This window comes from Protopterus annectens, chromosome 3.part0 (genome assembly GCF_019279795.1).
Source record: "Protopterus annectens isolate FY-2018-M chromosome 3.part0, PAN1.0, whole genome shotgun sequence".
In the NCBI taxonomy this organism is placed as follows: domain Eukaryota; kingdom Metazoa; phylum Chordata; order Ceratodontiformes; family Protopteridae; genus Protopterus; species Protopterus annectens.
The window spans coordinates 1,832,685,659-1,832,708,019 of NC_056731.1; positions in this window are offsets into that span (position 1 = coordinate 1,832,685,659).

The following is a 22,361-nucleotide window of genomic DNA, read 5'->3' on the forward strand; positions in this document are numbered from 1 at the left end:
TAGACCTCACCAAGGCCTTCGACACCATCCCCCACTCTGGAATCATAGATAAACTTACTAAGCTGGGCATAAATCCCTACATCACTCGATGGGTTGCCAACTGGCTTACTGACAGAACCCAGACTGTAAAAGTAGCCAACTCCAACTCCAGCTTCAGACAAGTGACAACTGGAGTACTTTAGGGTTCAGTGCTGGGACCGCTCTTGCCTGGCATCTACTTTTCTGAAGTAGAGGCCAACACTAAGGGACTCTGGCTAACAAAGATCGCAGATGACTGCTGCAAACTGAGAGCCGTTATTGAATTCCCAAATGATGTGGATATTCTACAAAAGGGCCTTACAGAAACAGATGCTTGGTGCCAGAGCCATGGGCTCAAGCTTAATGCCAAAAATGCATAGTTATCCCTTTGGCAAAAAGCATGTACCCATGAATTTCCACATAGGTGTCAGTACACTAAACACCAAAAGTGTGATGAGAGACTTAGGGACACAGGGGGACAGTGGTCTCACCTTCGATAACCACATTGCCACAATAGCCAGGAAATCCTTCTATGTGGCACACCTTATCACTATGGGCTTTTCATCCAGAAAAAAGGAAGTCATTGTCCCACAGTACTCATCCTTCATTAGACCCATTATAGAGTACAATGCCCTATTTGGTATGTACCTCATAAGACATCTGCAACATCTGGAAAGGCCACAGAGTCACACGCTCCAGGGATCTAAACCTTGCCACCACAATGAACAAAACATGCTGGAGGGATATGTTCCTGACTCAGAGACTCCCCAGACTCTGGAATAGACTGCCCATACATGTCAAGCAGAGTGCCTTCTTGGCCCTCTTCAAAAGAAACTTGATGGTTGGATGGGAGATAGGAAATTCACCCCAGGGATCATGTCAGTTGCCCTGCTAGACAGGGGTCCAGGGAAGTAAATATTGTGGGAAGAAATATCCAGGGAATTGTTATGGTTAGGCTTGTATAGGCCCTAGGGCCGATAGCCTAGTACCAACCAATGAACCTATGAACTTATGTATATATATATATATATATATATATATATATATATATATATATATATATATATTACATATATATATTACATATATATATATATATATATATATATTTGTGTGTGTGTGTATAGATAGATATATGTGTGTGTGTCTATGTGTATGTGTGTATGTAACATTAGAAGGTTTAGTGCTTTCACATTGTACATTCCCTATGCTAGACTGACTGTTCTGCATGATATGTTAGTGAAATCATCCCACCATTGTACAGCTGAGATGGCTTAGTGGTAATTTTTTTTTGGCTATGTTGTGTAGGGTCTTGGGTTCAAGCCTTACAAGTGTTGGTTATTTTGTTGCAAGGCAGAACAGTTCAACTTTTGGAGGAAGGGATAATGGCAATAATTACAAAAGATCCCTATTTTTGGCCCCTTCACCCCCATTTACAGTGCCTTTGGTCAGATGTTTTGCAGTGAGAGGTTCAGAGTATGGATCCAATGTCCGAATGCACTACATACATACATATATATCTATATATCTATATATCTATCTATATATATATATATATATATATATATATATATATATATATATATATATATATATATCTATAGGCATGTATGTCTACATATATATATATATATATATATATATATATATATATATATATATACACATATATCTATCTATCTATCTATATATATATATATATATATATATATATATATATACATATACATATATAAATACATTTTCCCTACTGTTGAATGACTGTGCTGCATGATATTTTGAGAAAACATCAGAGGCAGTAAGCAATGCTAACGGCTGGTTAACTATGCTTACAGACAGCCTGAAAAGTGCTTAATCTGTGTAGGCATTGCTTAACACTGTGCAAACAGGCTTAATCCCTCTTACTACTGCGTAAAAGTGCTTACTCCCGCTTCCCCATGCTAATTTCTTTAAAAGAAAAGAAAAAAGGGGTGATAGGAAAGTGGTGAAAAGGATACACAAATAGAGAAAAACAATAGGGAAAGGAGTTGGGATGTGCAGGACGGCTGTAGGGAAGGTCCATAGCTGTCCATTTGTTCAACAGCAAGAGTTGTGCATATATACTGAATTTGGAGGTATGTTTGGACACTCAAACCCCTGAGAGAGGGATAAGTACAACAATAATGTGTTGTGAAGCCAATTAGACCAGATTACATATGCCCAGTGGATACTTGTGTGAAATGGACAGCTATGTATGGGGCAAAATTTTGGGGGGACCAGATTGCCTTTTTTTTTTTAAGGTGGGAGTGGAATGTTGGGGAAGGATAGTAAGTATATTTGGGGAGGTAGGATGGGTAGGAAGACAGACAAGACAGACAAGACAGCATACAGGGGTGGTATATGACACATGTTGGAGGTAAACACCTTGGACGGGCAGGGGTGTTTGGAAATCGGAAGCCCATGAGCCCCCAAATGGAAACAATAGGACTGAGGTCCCCACTCATGGGCAGTCACCACTGCACCTTCACGGCCCCGAAGGTGGCTGTGCTGGGGGCTGAGCAAGAGGGGCAGGTTGACCCTCTAATTGTACCACATGGCCCTCAAGCTGGTGTAGCAGATCTCCAAACTCCTTTCAGAGCTCACTACGCACCAAACTGCAGACCTGGCTTCAGGTGGCAGGGTCCTGTCCGCACCCACTCCTAGGGGGGGTGAGCCCCATCCCCTGAGGCAGTTCCACCCGAAGGTGTTGCAGGACCAGAGGACGAGGATGTCCCAGGGTGGGTCCCAGATGTGCTGAGGCCCAGTGCCATGGCCAGTTGAGGTGGGAGAGATGGGTGAACTGGGACCAGCCTTCACAAACGTGCTATGGTGTTACAGTTTAAGAACATATGTGGGTTAGTAATAGTCAACACAATCCAGGATTAGTTATAACAGTATGCATGGATATTCCCATTAACCCAAAACAATAGATTTAGAACAGTTGAATAGCAAACAAGGATACATGCATATATGGAACCACAGTGGCCATTACAATGGCATGCACATTACATATATAGCAGGCCACCAATGACAGTATTTCAACATGGAACATTAATAGAAACACATTTCAATATTTGTTGAACAATAGGACATATGTCCCAACAGTAGGTTTGGTGTAAAACATACCCGTTGATTTGTGTGTTTAGATTATTGTTGCAGATATGTCGGGGGGGTGAGATGTCAATTAACAATGGTTTATAGTCAAAATGTTGACATTCAAATGCACGACAGCCTCCTCCTCAAACATGGTAGCAGCGACAGTTGGAGTGTTGACTTTCAGGTGTACGTCCATTCAGAAGGATGTACACAGGACAGGGACTCAAAGCATGGTTGGCAATTGGAGTTGCTAACATTAACATCAACAGAAAGTTGTCAATCTTGTTGCGTCGACCATACAACCTACTTAATATGTATGAGTCGAGGATATTTGTCTTGGAAATCACCGTTCGCAAATGTGATTTTCATTCTTTCGATAGTAAACCATTAACAACTTGTATATCCTTGCACTACTCACAACATTAATGATTATTGCTCTGATCATTACTCTACCGGTATTATTACAATACCCTATGGCCTTGGTTTGGGCAGTGGTATGTTTGTACACAGTGTATACTTCAACTGTCTTATAGCTAAATTCTACTTCTCTTACCTGGTAGAGCTCTTTATAGTCAGGCACACTGATGTCACACTCACCAGGCTGAACAAGGAGAAAATTACAGTCAGCTGCCTGTCGGGTGTCAGGATCCACCATATAACACATGCAAGTCACTCCACAACAAGTACAAATATGACTCTGTCATTGTCCATGTTGGAGTGAATGACTTGAGATGTACCTTCCTGGACTACACAAAAACAGACATGGAAGAGCTCTCAGATCATGTGGCCCAGGCAGGTATGACCCTAGCCCTGAATATCATACTACCTTCGCCCAGAATGATACCACAGTGTAAGGACAAAATGATTTGACTTCAACAATTGGCTAAGCTTCTGGTGTCATTCAAAGGGGAGCCAGTATCTGTCTGCCTGGGACGACATAATCGACAAACTATGATGCTTTGCCAGAAATGGTCTGCACCTGTCACTCCTGGGATTCAGGTTACTGGCTAAAGCTTTTACCACCCCTATAGTACCTTTTTTAGGCAAGGTTCAAAGGACAAAACCACCACTGTAACAGATACAAGCATGCAAAATCTGAAGGTAATGCTGCTCAATGCTAGAAGTCTAAACCTCAAAATGCAATCTCTCAAGGAACTCCTAAAAATGGAGAACATTGATATCTGTGCAGCAAATGAGACCTGGTTCAAGGCTCTAGAGAGAACCCCTGCAATACCAGGCTACAACTCTTACCACACTTTTTGGCCACCAAGCCAAGACCAATACACTAAAAGTGTCCATATTCACCAAGAATATTTATACCTCCAGGCTGGTTGCCCAACACAATGCATCTGAAATTCTCCAGGTGCAACTAACACAAGGTAAGACTGCAATCCATATTGTAGCTTGCTACAGATCCCCCACCATGCCCCAAGATTTTCACTACACCTTCCTAAACATACTGGAAAACATTAAGATACAACCAAATACCCTAATACTGGGTGATTTCAACTATCCTGCCATTAACTGGGAAAACTTCTTGGGTACCAGCACCTTTTCCCAACGGTTCTTGGAATTCATAAATTCCAATGCCTTGGATCAACTAATCCATTGTCCCACCAGGGGCTCCAGTATCCTAGACCTGGTCATTACCAACATGGGAGATAGATGCTCCACACCAATGGTCACTCCCTCATAGGTTAGGCTGGCCATAAGCTAATCACCCTTGACATCCACATCCCACCCCACCCCCCAGTAAGGAAACCTCGGTAAAAAACTTCGCCAAAGCCAACTTCATGCTACTCAAGTCAGAAGTGACAAACTTCATGACTCCCATGCAGATGGGAGCTGAAAGTTTGACTGATGAATCCTACACTAAGGCACTGTACAAGCACATCCACTCATGCATAAATCATGCCATCCCAAATAGAATCAAGACGCTCTCCTCCAAAAAAAGGAAGCCAATCTGGTGGTCCCCTGCCATAAACAAACTATACAACAGAAGGAAGAAACTGTTGCAGAAAAGAGGAAAATCCCAGGATGCAAAAAACTCCCTTACCAGCCTCAGTAAGAAGCTGAGATCTGTCATAAAAACCTCCAAAGCTAGTTACGAAAATAAAATTGCCAAAGATTCCAAAGACAACCACAAGGCATTCTATAGTTATGTCAAGAATCTAAATGGCAATGCTCGTATCTGCACTGAGCTACAACAGAATGGCATTAGATATACTGATCCCAAGGATATTGCCAATATCCTGGCAGATCGATTCAGTGCAAACTTCACCCCTCTCTCACCCCCTAAAGGGCCCATCTCAATACCGAAAGATTGACAAATTCTGGTAATCACAGCCACACAGGTAGAAACTGCACTCTCCAAAGCTAAGAATACAGCATCCATGGGACCAGATGACATCCTGGGCTGTGTACTACATGAACTACAAAATGAACTGGCACCTCACCTAAGTGTCATATTTAATCATAGCCTTGCCTCAGGCTTTGTGCCCATTGAGTGGCGCACAGCTACAGTTATCCCACTCCACAAGGGGGGGATCCACCTTGGATCGTGGGAACTACCATTCCATCAGTCTGACGAGCCTGATCTGCAAGGGCATGGAACGCATTATCATGGAACTTATAAACAAAGACATTGGCAACCTTCAAACACTGAACCCCACCCAGTTTGGCTTCATGAAGGGCCGATCGTGTCTCCTGAATCTGACTGACTTCTTCAAATCAGTCTGCAGAGCTGTGGACGAGGGTAAGGCAGTCCACACAGCCTATCTGGACCTCGCCAAGGCCTTTGACACCATCCCCCACTCTGGAATCATAGATAAACTTACTAAGCTGGGCATAAATCCCTACATCACTCGATGGGTTGCCAACTGGCTTACTGACAGAACCCAGACTGTAAAAGTAGCCGACTCCAAAACCAGCTTCAGACAAGTGACAAGTGGAGTACTTTAGGGTTCAGTCCTGAGTGTATACTTCAACTGTCTTATAGCTAAATTCTACTTCTCTTACCTGGTAGAGCTGTGGTGGGAAGGTTTGTTAACACTACCTGACTGTTTCTACACATATTCCCAGATTCCTAGTTAAAATTATACACATACCTCTCAACCTCTTAATGCACAGCATCTGGACAATGCTTGACAAAATGGGAATACAAATAGGGACAGATTTTAAATATTGCTTTTATAAACATTTAGACAGTTGCTAGAGTAACAGAATTTGTTTTAATATATATTTTCTGAAGGATTTTAGGTCTGACACTCAAATGTATGTCATTATTTGGTGACTTACAATCCTGAGATCATCCCATTGATTTGCCAGAAAAAAAAAAGGAACAGGCCAAAATATGAGCCAATTATCTGGACATTCTGTGAAAAACTGCATATTTGAGAGGTATGATTATGCATACAACTTACTACCACTGCCAGGATTTGAGCCATGGCTGTGTCTGCTAAAGATACAACAATTCCTGTTTCTTCAGCGTAAGCTATTTAGAAACCACTGCTAGTTCCGTCAGTGTTCGCTAGCTATGTCTCTCTTGGTTGTGCAATCTGACCTCGTAATTACAACAGTCTTACACAGACATTCTTAGACATATTTTTATATAGCACGGTGTGAGATTCATAATTATTGATCCAGTACTGAGACAGCTCTCACTAAAGTTTAAAAAAATCAATAATTATGAATCCAGCATTAAATAAGTCATTTATTAAACAGCAGGCCGTTTCAGGTAGAACACATTTCTTCAGTTTTACAATAAATATATGAAAAACAGAAATAGATTTTGTGAGAGGTCACTGACTATGATACACACATTATTTATTTATTTATTGTTTGGTTGTTAGACAGATGAGGGGGCTTGTCCAAAAGCCTTCTACAGGCACAACCTGGGCATAAAGCACATTCAATAATGCACAGTTAAGATCAGGAATGATGCATGTGTATACATTTACAATTTTGTAAACAATATAAAACAAACACAATATCAATATACGTTATAGACAATACTTTATAGTTAGCTGTATGAACAAAAATTTGATGGGACAGGTATGGACTGAGAGCATATACCTACAAACCCATTCCAACACAGTATGTAAAAGGTTAAGTATGCCCTGCAACAAAATTAGGTTCATAGGTGAGCACTAGACAGTCTACAGATCATTATGAGCCTAGCCAACCCCCCCATAAAAAATAGTTCCCTGTAACCTCAAATAAGACAAGACAAAATAGCCTGGGAAGAATTTGAGGCTGCCCATCCAGTTATCTAGGTTTACCTTGAAGGTGGCAAGGAGGCTACTCTACTTGACATGAAGTGGAAGCTTGTTTCAGAAGTAAGGGATATGTTGGGATATGAAGCTATCATACCAATGTATCTTGTTTATCTGCTGATGAAGGTTTAGTTCCTTAAACTGGGTGTTTGACGTACCAATTGTCCTGTGAAGCAATATAATATCAAAGAGGGTTGGATCTTTCTTGGCTCAAAAGGCTAGATACATTCTTCCATGCCAGGATGGCACAAAACTCTGGAAAGCAGAAATAATAAAATTAATAGATGCTGAAATCAGTTCTAATAAATCATTGAAATGGAGGGATTCTAACAGAATCCTTACAGTAACAAATGTTGGCTGTGCATTCCAATCAGCATAAAACTGAGCATACTGTGTTCACAGTTTGTAATAGCAGGAAGCAACAAATATTTAGTAAGCTGTCAGAAGTTGTATAGGTGTTTTTCAGGCTCAGTGAGGATATGTATGTCTTACATGACATGGTGATTCCTCCAGTTAGTCTGGTAATCAGTTACTGGGCAGTCTAAGACTTCCAAGGCTTGCGGACCGGAAAGGGACTGGCTTAATTCCCTAGTTACTCATGAAGAGTTGTCTATTTTGTTGGCTAAAGTGCCAAGGAGGAATCCTTGATCCTTGAAGGACTATCACTGGTACTGTATTTGTCTGGTCACAGCTCTTTGATATTATTTCTAATGTGTTGAATGATATAGTGTGTTATTGAGAGACACTGCTATACACTTTATAAAGTGACAAATGGTATATTAAGATATTGAGAGGTACAACCATTGTGGATCTATGTGATACAAATAGCTATCCTCAAGGAAGGTAAAAACTTATTACCTCCAGATTCATCTAGGCACATATCAGTCCTTAACCAGTACTATAAAAGTTGTATAGACCTGTTGGTATCCATCTTGTTCATCTTGATTCCTGAGCTGGTGCACTATAGACTGCTGTAGTTTTGTCACAGGGTGGCAAAATGTTGATAAAATGTTGATAATGTTATCAAGATGCTGATGGTGGTCAAAGAGGATGAAGCATTCACTAGTCCTCTTTAGTTTTCTTGCAAAATTCATAAAAACTTTTGCTAAATACTTATAAGAGATTGAAATCACATAATAAGTTTAATGATAGTCTAAGTCAGAAGTTTAATTTAGGAAAAGGGACACATCACTCTTTCTTCTCTGATGTTTGCCCTTTACTAGAGCCTCTATCAATGACGTTGTGTTCCTCCCCCTATTTGTGGGTATGAGTCGGAAGGTGAGGAGTTCACATTCTCTTTTTAGTTTACTTTAGAGAACTTGAGAAAAAAATGCTATTTCTATGATTTCAGATGAAGAGATTTGGGAAGTTTTCAAGATCTAAAATTAACAGTGCAAAATCGAGGTGATGGTAGTTAATGTCTGGTGATGTGACACAATTAGGTAGTTGTGTATATCAATGGACTTGATAGTGCTGGGATCTGCCATGCTTCTTATAGTTTGTTATTAGCTAAACGTAAGCAGTTATTAGCTAATTGGAAATTATTGTTCAAGAATTTGTCTCAGAAGGTATCATAATTACAAGTGTTTTTTTATTCCCGATATTATTCATTTTTCAAGCATTGTCCTTATACCAAGATCAACAATTTCCATAACCCTTAAAAACTCAATAATCTTCTTTATTTGAAATAGAAACAAGCCTAGGGTTGCTTGGGAGAAGCTAGTGCTCTCTAAGGAGCTAAGGAGTGACGGGGGGGTGTCTGGAGCTGCCATACTTTCAGTGTTATTCATGTGCAGTCCAAATAAAGTCTTTTTAAAATATGGAATGTTCAGTGGGTGGTTGTCCAGATGGGAGGATCTAAGTGGTGTCTGAGATATAGGGCTTTTGAACCATGGTAATGCATGTCTTGGTAGAGACTGTGAAGGAGAGGTTATGATTTTAACAAGCTGTTTCAGACGGTAAACATTACTCCTTGTAGAGCTTGGAGATTGGAGAATGGAAAAAAAACTACTGCTTCCCTTGGAGTGTAGGCTAGCAAAACTCCCACGGCAAGTCACTTGGTACACTAGTTGAGGAGACATACTGGGCTAAAGTACTGGGACCAGATATATGGCCACAGTGCCAGACAGCATGTGTTTAATCTCTTCCACTTAGATTATCTGGTGTGTAGCACATTAAGTGAGATTTCTGATAGGCTCAGTAAGAGATTTCCTCAGAATCTACTGGAGTCTTAGTGAACTGTAGCTCATCAATTATCTAGCAAGCTATACTAGCAGCTAAATTTGGTTAAGGAATAGTTAGGATCTACTTGTCTAAGGGAAGGTCTACAGTGTGCCCATACCTGCATCCTGTGGTGTACATTTTATTATGCTCCCAAATATGCTATGCTGCCACATATGTTCCATATTTTGCTTGGAAATGTTTGCATCAGTAATTTTACATCTCACATGGGTTATCTAGAATGGCATTTAGTGCTGAACAAGCAGACAAATGCTGGATAATTTTATAGGTGGTAAGAAGATGTGTACGTCAGTTGATGGTGCAGTTCTAAACAGTTTAGGCTTTTTAGTGCTATACAGTAGTGTGCTCTGAAAATGGCATTTGCTACAAATTTAACCACTTTATTATAGCATTGTTCAAGTTTTGATTTTTGTGATTCCTGGAGGTTAGTAAGATGGGAGTGTCATAAAGTAATGAGGGGAACTGGAAAGTAGTGGCAAGTATAGTTTTAGTTGCATTGTTTTTGGCTCTGTAAAGTTACAGTGGTGAGAACGTGTTTGGCTCAGTAATGTTGCTCTGGTGAAAAAGTTTTTGGATCTGTAAAGTTGCACTTGTGAGAAAGTTTTTTGGCTCTGTAAAGTATCCCTAGTTTTAGGTGTGTGTGTGTGTGTGTGTGTGTGTGTGTGTGTGTGTGTGTGTGTGTGTGTGTGTGTGTGTGTGTGTGTGTTTGCGCGCGTGTGTGTGTGTTTCCTTTTTTCTTCTATTTTTTTATGCAATTTTGTATATGCAGTTCAAATTTAAGAATATCATCCAATGTCTTCCCTAATAATTAGCTGTGAGAAGTGACTTCAATGACTCTATTGATAAGAGACAGAATTTTTATTTTTTTCATAAGTGCTTTAGGGATAAAAGAAGTAGATTGGCTTTTTTGGGTTCAACATGAGCTGTAGAGTTACAAAGCCGAGTTTCAGTGGCTGTTAAAGCTTCCTGAGTATTTTTTTTTGGAGCTGTACCATATTGCCAGATGTGCATATGAGTCTGGAGTTATCTGAGTACTGTATTAGGGAGGCCTGTTGTGTGGCTGTCTGGAGGGTATTGATGAGAATGTTAAAGGAGAAGGGACCAAGTATAGAGCCTTGGGAGACAACAATGGTGAATGGAAGGCATGGAGAGAGGGTGGTGTGCCATTTTAGCAACTGATACCTACTGGACAGGAATATAGTGTGTTATGAATTTTTGTATTTTATAGTTTATTCATTCCTTTGTTTAAATAAAATATCCCATAGTTCAGAGTGTTTTACTGTTTATTTTCTTGTTGTTTTGTTTTCTTCTTTTCTATTGTGTGTATTGTTGTGGTTAATAGAGTTTGTTGTTAAACAAATCTAACCCACCCACATGTGATGGTTTGCCTCAGGATGACTCCCACCCCAGGTGGTAATATGGCTACTGCTGGCTAATAGTGGTGAATGAGTCAAAAGTGAAAAGGAGGTGCTTAATGTTTGGGGCATGGATGTTAAAATATAACAAATGAACAAAAAAATCCTAGGTGTTATAGAGATTCTTGTTAGTCCTAGGATAGGGAACATGGAAGGTTTCCTTGTTGTGCCAGAATGCTCTACCCATACCTGGAGAAACTGCTATTGCCATTAATAGATTGGATGGCCCCATTTTTCCTGTCAAGATGAAACAGAAAATCAAACATGTATCTACTGCCCCTTAAATTTCTTTGGATAGGAGTCTTTTACTGGGTCTGGTTCAGGGTTTAATTCAGGCTATTGATCCTTCTTGTAAAGTAGTTTCTGGCAAAAGAAAGAGGAATACCAAATTTCCTGATGAGGTTCAAGATTCTGAATCTGAACAGGAAGATGCAGGGAAGAATACAATATTTTTCCACAGATTTGTGATTCAGACTTGGAAGAGAGGTCAGTTTCTGATTTTTACCTGTGGGGGTTTCTCTTTCTCCGAGACTATTTCAAGAATTGCTGTTGATCAGTAGGAGGGTTCCACTGCCATTCCTGGTAACAGGTCTAGCATTAAAAAGGTGGGTAGGCTTTATACCTTGGGAATGGAGGACTGCAACAGTTATCCCACATCACAGAGCTGGACCATCAACCAACCCCAAAAACTACAGACCTATTAGTCTGACGAGTCTAATATGCAAAACCATGGAAAGAATTATCATGGAAATGATTGACAAAGATATAGGCAACCTTCAGACACTGGACTGAACCTAACAGGATTAGTGATACCACTTCCACTAAGAGACTGGTCACCAGAAGGGGACGTCAGCACTACATGCTGGGACTGCTCGTATCTGGCATTTACTTCTCAGAAGTAAAGGGTAGTGTCAAGGCCCTTTGACTGACCAAATTTGCAAATGACTACAAATTGGGAGCCCATCACCCCAAAAATATCCTCCACCACTCCACCACCAGTTATTACCGAAGAACAGGTTGCCACTCCACACTCAAAAGCTAAAAACACGTCTTCAATTGGGTCTGACAATATACCAGGTTGCCTCTTAAACAGCTTAAATTAGGACTTACCAGGCTTATTAAGATTTCTATTTAACCACAGCTTCTGGACTGGCTTTGTCCTGATAGAGTAGAGAACAGCAATAGTCATCCCTCTGCATAGAGGTGGACCATCTGCTGACCAGGGAAATTATGGACTCATAAGTTTGACTAGTCTTATATGTAAGGGCATGGAATGAATAATCATGGACTTGATAAATAATGACTTAGGAAGCATCCAAACACTGGACCTGACCCAATTCAGCTTTGTCAAGGGTAAGTCATGACTACTGAATCTGGTAGATTTCTTTGAGAAAGTCACTAAGGCCATGGATGGAGGTAAAACAGTATATACCACCTACCTCAACCTGTCCATGTCATTTGACACAATTCTACGCTCAGATATTCATAAATAAACTCACAAAACTGGGTGTAAATCCCTACATCACCAGATGGATAGCTAATTAGCTCATGAACAGGACATGTGCTTAAAGTGGGTGAATCCAGATCCAGCAAGAGGCCAGTTAATACTGGTGTGTCACAGAGCTCAGTGCTGGGACCAGTCCTCTTCAGAATATATTTTCCTGAAGCCTAGGCTAATGTGGACGGCCTCTGGATCACAAAGTTTGCTAACAACTGCAAGCTGGGAGTGATCATTGAATCCAGCAGTGATTTAGATATCCTTCAGGAGGGTCTAGATCAGACAAATTAGTGCCAGAACTATGGCCTAAAACTAAATGTTAAAAATGCATTATTATTATTCCTTTTGGGAAGTCAAATACCCCTGCAAATTACAGAATTAATAGCATGCCCCTAAGAGTAGATGCAGAGGTAAGAGATCTAGGTACACAGATGGATAGTAGCCTGAACTTTGACTGCCATGTGTCCACATTGGTGAGAAAGTCCTTCTATGTGGCACAACTTATAAGTAACGATATGGCATCCAGATCCAAGGAAATTATAGTCCCGTCATACTTGGCCCTTAATTAGACCAATAATTGAGTACAGTGCTCTATTTGGTATGTACTTGACTAGGCACTTACAGCAGCTGGAGCAACCTCAGAAGTTCCACACAAAGAAAATACAGGGAGTAAACAACATGTCCTGTGCAGATAAACTAAAATCCCTCTCCCTTTACTCTGTTCCCTATAGACTATTAAGGGGTGACCTATGTCTGACCTTCAAGGCACAAACAAATCCAGCCCTGATGGAGCTGCTACATATCAGCTATTCAAACAACATGAGGGTCACACAATCTTGGGATCTAACCTTAGTCAGCAACTCAAGCAAAACAGTGAGGCCTCATTTTTAATAGGACAAAGCCATTTTTATTGATTTTCACCTAGGCAACAAATTTTTCAGAGTATTAAGCAACATATGCTGAATATTTGCCCTTTGCCCCTCATTCCTCTCAACTGTACAGATTTTTCCAGAATGTTCAGATGTTCACCTCATAAAATGTGTGGTTTTATGGCAAATCAGTGAGGACTGAACTCGTTAAATAATGACATACATTTGTGTTTCAGACTATTTCCTGCAGAAAATGCACACCAATACAAATCATGTTATTCTAGCAACTAAGTTTAAACTTTATAAGAGCAGTGTTTAAAACCTGTCCATATTTGGGGCCTTTGACCCCATTATTTTACTCTTGGTCCAGACTTCTTGTGATTAGAGGTTGAAAGGTGTGCCCCCTTAACACTACTTTCATGAGAGACAGAGACATATGTTATTCTTTTTAATGGACAAGAAGAGACCAGTAATATAAATTTGGAGGGTATGGGTGGTTCAACCCCAAAACCCCACACTAGGGAGGCAGGGGAGCCTGCCTCCCCCCTCACAAAAACACTTAAATTGCAGTGAGCCTGGTCATCAAGGAGTTTAATCTTCTGTAAGTCATAGTGGGAAGTATTTGTTGTATCATTGTCTTAAAATCAAGCATAATATACACTAAATGTATGCTTGGCTTTGGTGCATTACTGCCTGTTAAGCAGTGTGGGATGCATTGTTTGCTTTCTTTCCCAAAATTTCCTGGATCCCTTAAGTAGTTTGTCCATGTCTGCACAAGCACTTGTCTGACTCCAAAATGAAACATTTCCCCAAGCGACCCCCCTCAGTACTATGTCCAAGTATGCACATGCCCCAAGATAAAACATTGTCCTAAGCAACCCCATCAGTAGTCTGTCTACCTGTCCATATATGCACAAGCAGTCAAATGGCATCAAAATGAAACATTTCCCTAAGTGACCCCTTCTGTAGTCCATCCAAGTATGTATGAACCAGCTCCAAAATAAAACATTTCCCTAATTGACCCCTTCAGTAGTATTTCCAACTTTGCACTAAAGTCAAAATAAAACAATGACAACTTCTGTTGTCTGTCCATGTAGGAAAAAACACTTCACTGACTCCAAAATGGAACATTTCCCCAACGACTCTTCAGTAGCCTGCCAGTGTCTGCACAAGCACACTACTGACAGCAAAATGAAAAGACTTCCCCTAATGACCTCTTCAGTAATCTGTCCATGTATGTATGCAGAAGCACCAACATTTTACATCTCCTCTCCAAAACCCCTTCAGCAGTATGTCCAAGTATGGACAAGCACCAAAAAGAAACATTTCTCAAAACAACCCCTTCAGTAGTCTCTCCAAGTATGCGCAAACACCAAAACAAAACATTTGCCCCAATGACCCATTCATTAGTCTGTTTATGCATGCACAAGCACTCAAATAGCATCAAAATGAAACACATTTCCCCCAAATAACAACCCCTTCAGTAGTCTATCCATGTATGTACAAACACTTCAATGACTCCAAAATTTTGCATTTCCTCCCAATGATCCCTTCAATAGTTTGTCCATATCTGTACAAGTACGTTACTGACTCCAAAATGAAACATTTCCCCCAATGACCCCTTCAGTATATCCGAGTATGCACAAGCACCAAAATGCAACATTTACCCCAATGACCCCTTCAGTATGTTCAAGCATGCACAAGGACCAACATTAAACATTCTCCCAACAACTCCTTCAGTAGCATGTCCAAGTATGAATAAGCACCAAAATGAACCACTTCCCCCAACAAGCCCTTCAATCATATGTCCAGGTATGCACAAGCACCAAAATGCAACATTTACCCCAATGACCCCTTCAGTATGTTCAAGTATGCACAAGGACCAACATTAAACATTCTCCCAACAACTCCTTCAGTAGCATGTCCAAGTATGAATAAGCACCAAAATGAACCACTTCCCCCAACAAGCCCTTCAATCATATGTCCAGGTATGCACAAGCACCAGAATGCAACATTTACCCCAATGACCCCTTCAGTATGTTCAAGTATGCACAAGGACCAACATTAAACATTCTCCCAACAACTCCTTCAGTAGCATGTCCAAGTATGAATAAGCACCAAAATGAACCACTTCCCCCAACAAGCCCTTCAATCATATGTCCAGGTATGCACAAGCACCAAAATGCAACATTTACCCCAATGACCCCTTCAGTATGTTCAAGTATGCACAAGGACCAACATTAAACATTCTCCCAACAACTCCTTCAGTAGCATGTCCAAGTATGAATAAGCACCAAAATGAACCACTTCCCCCAACAAGCCCTTCAATCATATGTCCAGGTATGCACAAGCACCAAAATGAAACATTTACCCCAATGACCCCTTCAGTATGTTCAAGTATGCACAAGGACCAACATTAAACATTCTCCCAACAACTCCTTCAGTAGCATGTCCAAGTATGAATAAGCACCAAAATGAACCACTTCCCCCAACAAGCCCTTCAATCATATGTCCAGGTATGCACAAGCACCAAAATGAAACATTTCCTCCCAGAGTCCCATTCAGTAGTCTGTCCAAGTATGCACAAGCACCAAAATTAAACATTACCCCCAGCAATCCCTTCAGTAATTTTCCCATGTATGCACAACAAGCATACTAGTAAGGACTCCTATTTACCTCAGAGACTCTTTATCTTTTTTCTGCCTACTCAGTCTTTCTCACCACACACCAAATGCATCCACACCAAGTGATTTTGATATCCAAAACAGGATATCCCTAAACTTCTAGTGAGCAAGTGCCCCTCTCTACCTGCTGAGCTAATCACACATCTTTTTGGGGGTAGTGCTCAAGCAAGATGATGTAAGTGAGGGAAGGATGCTTGCAGGAGTGTCTTGTATGTGATGTCCATTTAGTTTGTACGCACTTAAAGGGTGAAAAGATATTTAATTAATTTTTGTTTAGTTTTATGTTGTTGAATTGCATCCTCAACAAGACAGTGCCCAGGGTGGTTGCCACTTTTGCTCCACCCTAGCCACAATACTGTGGCTTGGACTACATTAGCAAAAAGGTAGGAGGGACAGATCAACAAAGCTGCTTTATGCAGATAATGTAGCATTTCAGGCAGATTCTGAACAAGAACTACAACAAAGGATGGGGGAAATGGAATGCAAAACTGAAGGCACATTGGGTGAAACTGAATACAAATAAAACAGTTGTAATGACAGCAAATGGGATAAATCAGAAAAAGATAGGAAATGAGATAGAATAGAAAATAGTGGAGCAGGCTAACAGAGCTACAAGTATCTGGAAGGGGTAGCTGAGGAGAAGGAAGTCTGTATGAGGAGGTTAAAGCCAGAATCAGAGGAGGTTTAGCCAACTGGCACAGGGTGTCAGATGTAGTGTATGACAGAAGAATGCCAAAGGAGTTGGAAAGCAAGGAATACAAAACAGTGGTGTGACGCGTACTATTGTATGGTACAGAAACCTGGACAGTAAAGGCGGAGCAGTTGAGGAAGCTAGATGGTGGAGATGAAGTGCATGAAATGGATGGTGGGATGGACTGTGTGGCAAAGAAGAAGAAATGATGGAGAAATGAGGGCATAAGAGCAGAAAGCAAAGTAGCTCCAATTGCAGAAAAGGTCAAAGTTGTTCAGGCACATGAGAAAAAGCAGAAGACAATCTGGTGAAGAAGATTTGGGACAGATAGGAAGAAGGAAAGAAGAGACAAGGGCATCCAGCAAATAAGTAGATGGATTGTGTAAGAGAAGACCTGAGACAATCAGGCATGAGTGTCAAAGAAGGTAAGAGAGTGGCAATGAATGGAGAGAGAGACAGCCAACAGTTAACACAACACCCCAAACCCATGTAGAAACTGAGAAAAAGAGGGTGTATGATGATAATGATTTCTAGAATGTGCCAGTGTTTTTAGTGGGAGAACACTGGGGATTCTCTAGTCCCTCAGAAAATACTATGAGTTCTTACAAAAGAATTTTCCAAATCTTACATCCATTCCTGCTGTTCTGTCTGCATTACAGGATGTGTGTATTACTGCCTGCAGTTTTCCTGATAGTCATCCAGCTGTCCCCAAAAAGGCATATAGGATGCATAAAATTCTCAGTCTTTTAAATGTTTATACACCATTCCCAAAATCGACCAAGCAGCTATAGCTCTAGTTGATCTCACTGCTGCTAAGCACTAAGTCAACTCCAATCCTACTCTTTCTGATAACAATGGGGAAATTATTAATAGATATGTGGAAAAAAGTATATAATTATGCAACTTTGATTTTCAGAATTTTGAATTGTCAGACTCACATGTTAATGCTTGCTTTGACCAATTGTGAAAGTATGAGGACAGTTTTATATGCAGTTTCGTCTTGTGAGGAAAGATCTGCTTTAAATAATTTTGTTTCCTCTATTGCACAGGTCACTACTCATTGTTTGCAGTGTGTGTATGACTCTGTTGATACTTCTTCAAGGACTATGGCCACTGGTACTGTTTTGAGGAGTTTGAATGGTTGCATTTCCAAAACCTCTCAGATCATGTTAACAATGAACTTTTGAATTCACCCTTGGACAGAGACTTAGTGTTTGGCCCTTCTGATCCAGAGGTAATCAAAAAAGTGTGATGAAAGGTGCAAGCTGATCTAGGGAATGTCTAAGACTTTTCAGCCTTCCTTTTTCACATTTTCCAAATGATTTTCTATATCCTCATTCAGTTTTGGCAAAATTAGAATAAACAGTCTCAATAAAATACAGGTAAGCAGACATTTAAGAAGAAATGGCAAGGGGGTTCCAAAAAGAAGTCTTGAACCTCACAAAAGCAAGGACAGTCCAAGTCTGAATGACTGTTCACAAGATCTTGTGACCCCCTCCCATCCTCACACTTTTTTTCTTCCAGAAAGTCTGAATCTCCATTTTTCTGTTTGGGAGCAGATAGTTTTAGACAAATGAGTTCTGAAAATAATTCATCAAGGTTACAGATGGCAGTGGGGAGGAAATTCCTCCTTACCAGGGGATCACTCCTCATCATCCAGATCAGACTCTTTTGTTTTCACCATTTCTTCATCACATCCTGTCCCAAAGAGTGAAATAAACAGTTCCTCTTTCCCATGTGGGTCAATTTTTTTTTATTCAAGGATGTTCCTAGTGCCGAAGAAAATGCTTGGAGACCAGTTATGGCTCTTTCTTTGCTAAACCTGTTTGCGATATTGCCCAAATTCAAAATTATATCACTTGACAACCTGTTACCCTTTCTTCTTCTTTCAAGTTTCGTGGTAACACTAGACTTAAAATATGCTTATCATCACATCCCTATTCATCCAGATGTCAGATGTTTCTTAAGGTTTTGTGGATATGGATCACCTTATCAGTTCTCTCTCTTACCCTTTCGTCTATCCACTGCACCAAGAGTGGTCACAAAATGTCTAGCTCTAGTTATAGCTTATTGCAGGCTAGAGGATATCTACATTTTTCCATATTTAATTGACTTATATATCTTTGCAGAGTCTTTTTCAGGAATCTCTCTCATGGGTAAGAGATTTCTTTCACAAGCTTGGATTCCAAAAGAACTATCAAAACTCTTTCCTGACTCCTTCAGACACACAATTGTGTTCCTTAGATGTCAACTAGACACCTCAGTTCAAAGAGCTTTTCTTCCACAGGAAAATAATAGATGACATCTAGATCTAGTTCTAATGTTTTCCACTCAGACTTTGGTCACTGTGAAGGAATACCTCAGGATTTTGGTTCTCAGGTGGTGATTCTCATGATATCCATGGCAAGACTCCTCATGAGAAAGATATAGTGGTATCAGAAATTTCTTTGATCTCAGCACCAGTATCCTTAATATTTTCAAATCCCAGTACTAGTGTTTGTCAGAAGAGAAATCACTTGGTGGAGACAACAGGTATCCTTAAATTCGGATCTCCCCTTCTCTCTCCCTGCTGCAAAGCAGTCAATCACCACAGCTGTCTTGGATTTTGCTTGGGGAGTAGTTTTGGGAGGGATAAAAGTGCAGGGAGTGTGGGACACCTAGGACAGATGCAAGCACATAAATATCAAGAAGATGGTTTACCTGATCAATGCACTCAAGTCTCTGAACCATTTTTGGTCCCTGTGATGTCCTCAGGTGGTAACAAACAATATTACAGTTATGTGGTACATGAACAAGCAAGAGGGAACCAGGTCATACCCACTTAGTAGATTAGCCATGTTAGCTTCGGATATAGCTTCACAGCATAATCTCACTCTGTAAGCATCCTGCATTCCATCAGAGTAAAAATTGTATGACAGGAAAGCTGAGCAGGACCAGAGCAGACCCTCATGAATGGAAACCAGATCAGGGAATCTGCCATGATTTGATTTGCTTTTGGGGAGTTCCTCAAGTAGACCTCTTTGCCTCCTCTCTGAACAATCAACTGTTAAGATTTTGTTCCAGGATTCCCTGCAAAAAGGCCTGGAAGACAGATGTCTTTTCTTTTCCTTGGAAATGAATGTTCCTGCATGCTTTCCCACCTGTTCTGCTAATATTCAGGGCACTTCTGAAGACTCAGATGGAATTCCTGAAGATCAGTATAGTGGCTCCCTTCTGGCCAGGCAGCCATGGTTCTCCCTCTTTTGGAAGTGGCAACTACCACAAGGTTCTTCACAAATTGGATCAACTCACACAAGAACAGAGGTGTTTGACACACCCTGACATCAGTCAACTCCATTTGACTGCCTGGATGATAGGATCTTAATCATACCTCTTAAGTGTCCAGATTTTCATAGAATGTCCAGATTTTTGTCTCATATTTTTGGTCTGCTCCTCATAAAATGTGTAGTTTTCTAACAAATCGCTGAGAACTGATGCCACTGAATAACAGCATACATTTGAGTTTCAGCCTTTCTATCCTTCAGAAAATGCCTGCTAACACAAATCCTGTTAGTCTAACAATTTTCTATGCTTATAAAAGCAATTTTTAAAATCTGTCCCCATTGCTGGGCCTTTGTCCCACAATTATTTTAGGCTTTGTCCAGATTTTATTTCGCTAAGAGGTTGACAGGTATGATCTTAATCCTTTTAGATACTTGTTTACTAAGAAAGTGCAGCAGATACTAATGTAGACAAGAAAGCCTCTCACTGCAAAATCATATATTAGCAAATGAAAAATATTTTCTAGTTGGTGCCAACAGCATAACCAGCACCCATTCATGGCTAGTTGTTCTCTAGTTTTACAATACTTGTGTGAGTTACTATCCTATGGCCTTTCTTATCCCTCTGTCAAAATTTAGTTATCAGCCATTTCAGTATGTCTACACATGGAGCCTCCTTTTTTTAATCTAGTCTCGTGTCAAAATGTTTTTGAAAAGGGTTTTGCATCATAAGAGGCCTCCAAGAAAACTGGTGACCCCTCTTTGGGATCTTAATTTTGTATTAGAGAAACTAATACTTGCTTCATTTGAACCAGCTAGCCTGGATAACATGAGGTTCTTAACATAAAAAACAGTTTTACTGATTGCTCTGACTTCTGCAAGAATGATATCTGAGTTGCAAACTCTTATGGTGATACAGCCCTATCTCATTTTCCATAAGGACAGGTTTCTTTGAGAAATAATCCTTTTTTAATTGAAATGGTATCCAGATTTATTTTAAGCCAAAGTATATATCTCCCCATTTCTTTCCTGAACCTAAAAATGAGTTAGAAAGTATACTCCATACCTTGGATGTCCACAGACAACTTAGGTACTATCTTTACAGAACTGAGTCTTTCAGGTCTTCAGATCAATTGTTCATTTCTTGTGAAGGTAAGAAGAAGTAACAATCTGTGTCAAAATAGACTATTTCCAAATGGTTGTCTAAAGCTATACCTTTTGCTACACTCATAGCAATAAAGTATAGTGCCAAATGATTTGGCCAGATCCAAATAACATGTTTGAACAGAATGACCACTATCCAGTAATGTAGCATAGCAAGGACTGGGCAAGAGAGGTAACTGCCCTGCGTGCAAAGTGTTGGGGGGCATGATTAGTCCATCCTGATCACTCTTTAATGTAATACTCACTTTAAGATGATGGTATTACATTTGTGGTCAAATCTGAGCACTGTAGTGCCACTCTGTGTGTCCTCTACACTGTAACAACTGCTTGCTACATTGTAGCAAGCAGTTTGCCAGTTTGCTACAGTTTAAAAGGATTTTTTTTTAAACTGAAACCTGAGCACTGTAGGGCTCCCTGCAGGCAAAGTATAAACTGTAGCAACTGTTTGCTGCATTTATAGCAAACAGTTTGCTATAGTTTAAAAATATTTTTTCTTTTTTTAAATTAAAACATGAGAGTGAAGCACTATGCACAGACAGGTATAAACTGCATTAACTGTTCATAGTTTGAAAGAATAAATGCTTTTTATTTTTAATAAAGTATGTTAAAGGAGGGTTGGGGAAGGGCATAGAAACAAGACCTGAATGGTTGGGGCAGGACAGGGACATATCATGTAGCTGGCCGCCTGGTTGGTGTGCCAGCAGAAGGAAAATCTGTTTTTTTTTTTTTGGGGGGGGGGGGGGTATGTATATGGCTTATTACAGTGAAGTGCTTTTTTTGTTTGTTTTTTTGTTTAGCTCTTCACTTCAAGAGTTGAGTGGGAGGAACAAGTTGATAGTACCAGCCGAGGGAGCTAAGTGAAACAGCTAAGCTACTGCCAATGTATGCAGCCAGTATGATCTTCTCAAAGAAGTTAACTAAACTGAGTAGGCAGGACCTCCCTTAGACAAAGCCAAACTGATGTGGGTCTAGTCTGATAAGGTTTTTGATTCTGACTAGCAATTTGTGCTGCAATCAGCCATAAAGCTGATATCTCATATGTTAAATGACAATTTAAGTAATTAAAACACACTTCCCAGATATTTGAAAGATAGACTAGAGAAGTTAAATCCAGTATAAATAGGTCAAATCTG